This window comes from Cydia splendana, chromosome 18 (assembly GCF_910591565.1).
Source record: "Cydia splendana chromosome 18, ilCydSple1.2, whole genome shotgun sequence".
NCBI lineage: Eukaryota > Metazoa > Arthropoda > Insecta > Lepidoptera > Tortricidae > Cydia > Cydia splendana.
Window position 1 is genome coordinate 8,228,403 of NC_085977.1, and position 6,531 is coordinate 8,234,933.

General features: G+C 38.3%; 1 long non-coding RNA gene across 2 annotated transcripts; it reads left to right on the forward strand.

The window, feature by feature from the left end:
- Nucleotides 1-564: 564 nt before the first annotated feature.
- Nucleotides 565-5,409, forward strand: LOC134799225 (uncharacterized). Of its 2 annotated transcripts, XR_010145367.1 has the most exons (4): nt 565-1,003; nt 1,088-1,255; nt 2,436-2,537; nt 3,670-5,409. It is a non-coding gene; the product is annotated as an uncharacterized LOC134799225 (long non-coding RNA). The 2 variants fall into 2 exon arrangements; XR_010145366.1 differs by having other exon boundaries at nt 565-1,255.
- The last annotated feature ends 1,122 nt before the right edge of the window (nt 5,410-6,531 follow it).

Genomic DNA, 6,531 nt, shown 5'->3' on the forward strand with positions numbered 1-6,531 from the left:
AAAATATTTTCTAAGGGTTCCACTTATTATAGTAAATTAGTTCAAAATAATACAAATCCACTATTAAAACTTGGACTTAAATTTGACTAGCTAGCACGAGCCACGAAGCATTGATGCGTTTTGGAGTCATGTTGTTTTAATTCGCACAGCCGGAAAGGCAATAACGTTTCTTTCTCCCAGGCGGACTCATTTTCATCAATTTATAGTGATTATACTTTAAATTATTAATTAAAATTACAAAAAATTAGAATCTTCTGTTTGACTTTTATAGTTTGACGGTTACTATGTTTTTTGTTTTAACGTTTCCTTTCACTTAAGGCACTTGGCGAAACTATTTAGTTAGTAGTTCTTAATAAAAACGATTATATTATTTGAATATAAATACAATTATATTAAAACGATTAAAAAATGTGAGGTACCTAAATTACTGAAATTTTTAAACGTTTCATACTTGAAACGGAATTTGTGATAAAAATGCAAAGACAAAGTTTTTTTTCTTTTTAACAATTATGGCCTGCGGGCTTAGCAAGGTTATATCATATTGCGCGTGGAATCTACTGTCGTCTTTTAACGATAGTCGTATTTTTATCGTTTTGCTGAACATGGTTACGGGCTACGATAAGAATACCACGTCGATATCGTATAAAGTTATCCACTATCATTCGTAAGTGACCACGATTGTCTATGCCTAGAGTTTATGAAAAATCCATTTAATGCCTGGCTTTATTAAAATGTCGGACGTGTGTCGGACGATGTTTGAAAACGAATAGTTAGTTTTATTACTACACTTCCAAATTGAAAAATGTTTAAATGAGTGACAGCTTTATACAAATTGACTTACATTATAACATGCACGGATAATCGTGTTTTCTCAACTGACAATTCACTTGACATTGACAAGCATCGCGTACGCGCATGATTCAGTGAATTTAGTGAACATACAAACTAAGTCGAAGAAAAATACTGATTTGCTGTGTGAACTAAAGGAAATGCCACCCAAAATGTAAGTTTCTCTAATTTATTTATAGAAAAAGTTATAGTTCGTTTGATCATTAACTGGTTTTGTCATGAATATGTTTAATTTCAGACGATGCTTCGGCGCACAAGAAAATGCTAGCCAAATATATATAACTCAGCATCCCCTGTTCGCCTACACCTACAGGGAGATCCATGAGCCTCTCGGAAGCCAGAGATACAAAATGCAATGCTTCACATTGCACATAACTTCTAAGATCCAGAAGAAAGGATTGAAGATGTAAGTACACCTTTCCTAAACTAAAATCATGAAAATTTTCTGGTGCCTTTTAATATTATTGACACTTATTATCTATTTCTTCTCATTCTATCTATTATGTTCTACTAAGTGACAAAAGTTTGTTAAAAACCTGTTCTATCACTACTATAATTTCAGGAAGTTGATTTGGCAAAAATGATGTGTAAAAGTTACACTACAACACTACCTATGCATACATTTATTCACACTGCATAAAAAGTGCATACGCATTCTAACAAATATTAACATCCTTGAAACCCGTAGACCTCACTTTAAAAAAAAAATTTTTTTTTACTCTGTATATTCTAGAAGCTAGTTTTGTAGCAAGAATAAAAGTTTATTGACAAAGAAAAAGACACACTTTATGCCATAAATCTAAGACATAAAGATAAAATATTATTAATAAGTATTTAGTTTTTATGCCTGTTCCGGATGTGAACTCCCGCTCACTTAAACTTTAAGTCCTTCCTCTTTATAACCGTTTTATGTCTAATTGTTTTGCCGTTCAGGCAACCTATCTATGGAATGCACTCCCTCTACCTGTAAGACAAGCTCCAAGAAAATTTGATTTTTGAGTAGTCATGCTCGGTAGTCATCTGCTAAATGTCTCGTCTAGTGTCTATCATCCCATATACATATTAGTACATTTATTTTTATAACATATATGTATGTTTATGTTAGTATGTATATCTAAGATATACCTATTGCATTTGCTTTTTGATTGGTTTTTGCACCAACCTTTAGTGTTTATATGTGACGTCCCACGGGTAAATGTACCTTATGGCGGTTGGCGCTTACTCTATTAACTATTAACGCCGCTCCAATATTATTGCGGCGCTATGCGACGTAAGCGCCAGCCGCCATAAGGTACCTTTTGCCGTGGAACGTCACATATTTGTTTCTATGGTTGACTAGTAGGTGGTAGATAATGCCTTTTGGCATTAAGTTCGCTATTTTTACGTAATTATATATGTTTGTGCAATAAAGTTTATAAAATAAATAAAGTAGCCATACCCACAAGTAACTTACAAATTCCCTGCAAGAGTTAGGCCGGCGCCCCACTGCTGCGCACGCTATGTGCAAGATAGGGAAAGCTGGAAGTTACTCCACCGACAAGTTACTTAGTAACTCTTAAGTTAATGATGATGATCTTCTTTTCCAGGGTCCGTCGGGCCTGGGCATTATGATCATCGAGGGGCGGCACACGGAAGCCGGCCGAGGAATCTTCGTCTCCGACTTACAAGAAGGCAGCGCTGCCGAACAGGTGACTGGCAATTGTAATTAAGTAATTGTCATAATATTTGGATAACCGACCTTTATCTTTCTTTTATTTGAGGGAAGATAAAATTCAGATAGATTGAGTGCGATATATATTGTAGAACAGGGGCCCATTTCTCGGACGGTATTAGGCCGGAGCCCCACTGCTGCGCACGCTATGTACATGACCCACGTTCCTATACAAAATTTCGTGGGCTTGCCCACGGTTTGTATTAAAACGTGGGCCGTGGATGTAGCGTGCGCAGCAGTGGGGCGCCGGCCTTATTCAATACAAATAAATTGTATTAGTACCTATTCTACTAAGATTATAAAATAATATAATACCTACTAGTACAATATTCTTACTTATAATATGTAATATAGGAATACTAGGAACAGTTATGTTAGCACTAAAGCTGGCCATATACATTTGACAGCTAAGTTTGACCCACTTCCCGATTTCCAATTGAGATGAAATTTTGCATACTTACATAACAATATGTAAATCGGATGACAATTGCAATATTATGATGACATGGAGCCTATCTGATGATGGAGATATGAGGTGGCCATGGGAACACTGTGATAAAACAACGCAAACTAATTGTGCTTGGTGTTGTTAGAATGGACTCTGAGTCTGAGTCTGAGTCTTAGTGAGTATTAGTTGCCTGTTGAAAGAAAAGTACAGTCAGCGATAAAAGCTTATACCAAAAATGATATTTTTGCTAAAAACTTATTTATATTGTTAGGGCTTGGGAGTAGAAGCTGGTTTCTTTACTGCTGGCAGCTGGAATATTTTTTTTTGTGTTTGGTAAAATGGTTTATTGTACCTATACCTGACTATGGGAATGATTTTAGCAGCCTATGTAAGTGTGTGGGTATGTTTGTGTCGTATAGAATATCGTGGTACAGAACTACACTTGATACATAATACAACTTTAATAACGGATAAATAATTACTAGAACAAAATTCAATTTATTTTCAATCGATAATTCGGACAACTGTAACATAAAAATCCCCCTGGCTTAAAAACGAGAGCTTTCTAAAAGTGACATTAATTTCACATAATTTGGCAATGAACCGCTGTAAGTACTAGCCTGCGCCTGACCTCATCTAATATAATTTGTTTCTGTTTCAGTCATGACATATTGGAGGCTTGAAAGTGCACATACCCATACATTGGACGTTAAGCTCAACGAGACCATGCGATGCATCTCAGGCACTATCCGATCTACAACCGCCACTGGCTGCCGGCATTGAGTCACATTGCCCCTCCTCACATCCGACGACTCAAGGCGTTGAAGAGGGAGGCTGAGAATATCACGAATAACCCCACCCTGACCCTGTGCTACAGCTGGGAGCCTGAGCAGCTTTAATATTTCGGATAGGTGGATAGCGGAATGGTCAGCTTCGGCAGCTCGGAGTTGCTGTATATCTGACCCAACTAAAAAACCAAAAGGGTTTGACCTTCCTCGGAAAATCTGGTGCCGCCTGAGAACCGGACACTCATACCCTGGGCCTGTTGAGGACCTGAAGACCGTGACACCTGACTTGGTTGCTTAGCTTGGCAACCTCAAGGCTACACTCTGAATGCCACTTTATTGGAGCATTCCACGAGCTGTCCCGTACAAACGCATTTTATTTCCTGTGTTGCGACTTTTTTTTTTCGCCATTTAAAGCAAGCGAATAATTTTCCGTGCATGTTTGACCATTTGTCATAGAAAAGGAAACTCTTATACCTCCAAATCTCCAGAAAATCTGCATTTCTACGGGACAAACGGTAGTCAATTTCATGGAATGCTCCATTGCCAAAACATGATAAGTTGATGGCAGAAAAAATATTAGGAATACAAACCATATACCTACATATAAATTCTATGTTAAGTATGTACTAAGTTATTCTAGGTTAAGTACTAACTTATTGTCTACTCTATACATAGGTAATTACATTTAGCAAGACATGTTGGCCGTGGGTACCAAGCTCAGCATGTGCTAGACTGGCGTCCAGCGCTGGTTTTCAGTTTGGCCCCTTTTTGTTGGAGGTCTGAGAGGAATGTTGATATTTTCTACACCGTTAAGCATTCTATTTATATTGGAAACGAAACTTATAGATGAGCAGTTATGAAATAGCAATAAATGTGCCCCGGGCGACGTCCAAGGGGGGGCGCCAAAATGGGCTAAAGACTACCTCTCCGCCTTGCCAAAGGCAGCAGGGAAACTTTTGTCAGTCGTATTTACCACCACTGTGAAGTGTGAAATGCGGATGGTAATCTGGCCCACAGCGCAAAGGGAGAAAGACGATCTTTTAGAAACTCTTTTTGCATCGAACTCGATCTTGAAAGACGACGGTAGCGCCCTACCGCCCACCATCCCGTAGTGTGAATACTCTATGCCAGAAACTTCTATCAAGCAGAGGGATATTCGGCGGGAGTTGCTATGCTTTCGTTTTATAAGGCGAGCGGGCCAAGTGCTTCAGAGTTGTGTCCAGTGTTAGCGCGTCTTTTACGTTAGGGGTCTCCTGTCGAAGTTACCATCTTATGGACTGTCCAATAGACTATGCAAGTGGATCGCTAGCCCTTTATCCGGCTGGCGCATATGAGCCGTAGTTGACGGAACCTGATGCTTCAATAGCTGCTGCTGCATATCTGTGACATGTTGTCTATCGACGACATTCATCGATATGTGGACTACTGAGGATTCCTATACACTATACAGGATGGCTAAAAAATAATTACATTCCCGTTGCCAGGGAGGTTTTGGGATTATACTGAGCAACTTTTGCTACGGGACCAACCTCGAAATCGCGAAAAAAAGAGTTTACCCTCCCATAGACTTTCGACCAGCCAAAATGTATGAAACAGCCAAATTTTTTTCGCGACTTAGGGGTTGGTCCCATTTCGTTAGTTCATTTCGTTTCGGAGAGGGGGGGGGGGAGGCGCAAATTTGGTGCCTGCCCCGGGCGCCATATCCTCTAGCTACGCCACTGCCCTCGCTCCGAGACGTTCCTGGTACAAAAGCTGTTCATAGTAATCCAGCGATAAAGCTGCTGGCATGATGGGCACTTTCACACCGGGTACGGCAGTGAATGATTTGTTTGTACACCTACATTTAATGTGTAAATAAACTTTGTTTAATTTTTTGGCAATAGTTGTTTTATTTACGCATTTATAATATTCTCTCTAGCGCAGAGCTGAAATTGTTAACTTATCTATAGAGTTTAGTAAACAAAAAAAGACTTGACAACACCACAAGTGACGAGAATTGTCATTCTTGTATCTACCTAAATGGAATTTAACATAGTTTTTAATATTCAACATTAGTTATTGGCGTATTGAGTCTGACCGCAGTTATAGTCACTAAAGTAGACTTATTAGCATAATAGAGCATTTAGGAATATTTTTATTTGACCTTTTGACCGCCAGACTCACTAGACGTGTCGTTAAGACGCGCCTTTTCATACAAACGTACAGCCTGGCAAAAAAGAGTAGAAATTAAAAAGTGGCAACACTGTAGTGTCGTCCCTTTCAAATCAATATATAGAAGAGAACGGGACGACACTACAGTGCTGCCACTTTTTAATTTCTACTCTATTTTGCCAGGCTGTAGTCCACATTTTTCTCTCTGGAGAATAACATTAAATATTTTGATACAATTTGTTGTATATCATATCAACATCAACTACAGCCATGCCCCTACATTTGTTCTTTTTTTTATTTTATTTTAATTATTATAAGAGTTAGGAGCATTTAAAAATTTGTATGAAATCTGTCTTCCGCTCCTAATTTTTACAATAATCAAAAATTCGAACGTAGGGGCATAGCTTTATGGTTAATATACATTAAATTATGTAAAAATATTTTCCATAATGTCAATATCCAGAGAGGAAAATGAGGACTACGTTTGTATGGAGAAGCGGAAGCGGCCATCTCCCTTTCCTCTTAAGTAAGAACGTGCCTAAAATGTTTTTATTACCTATGCTTTCATTGTACTATACTGCATA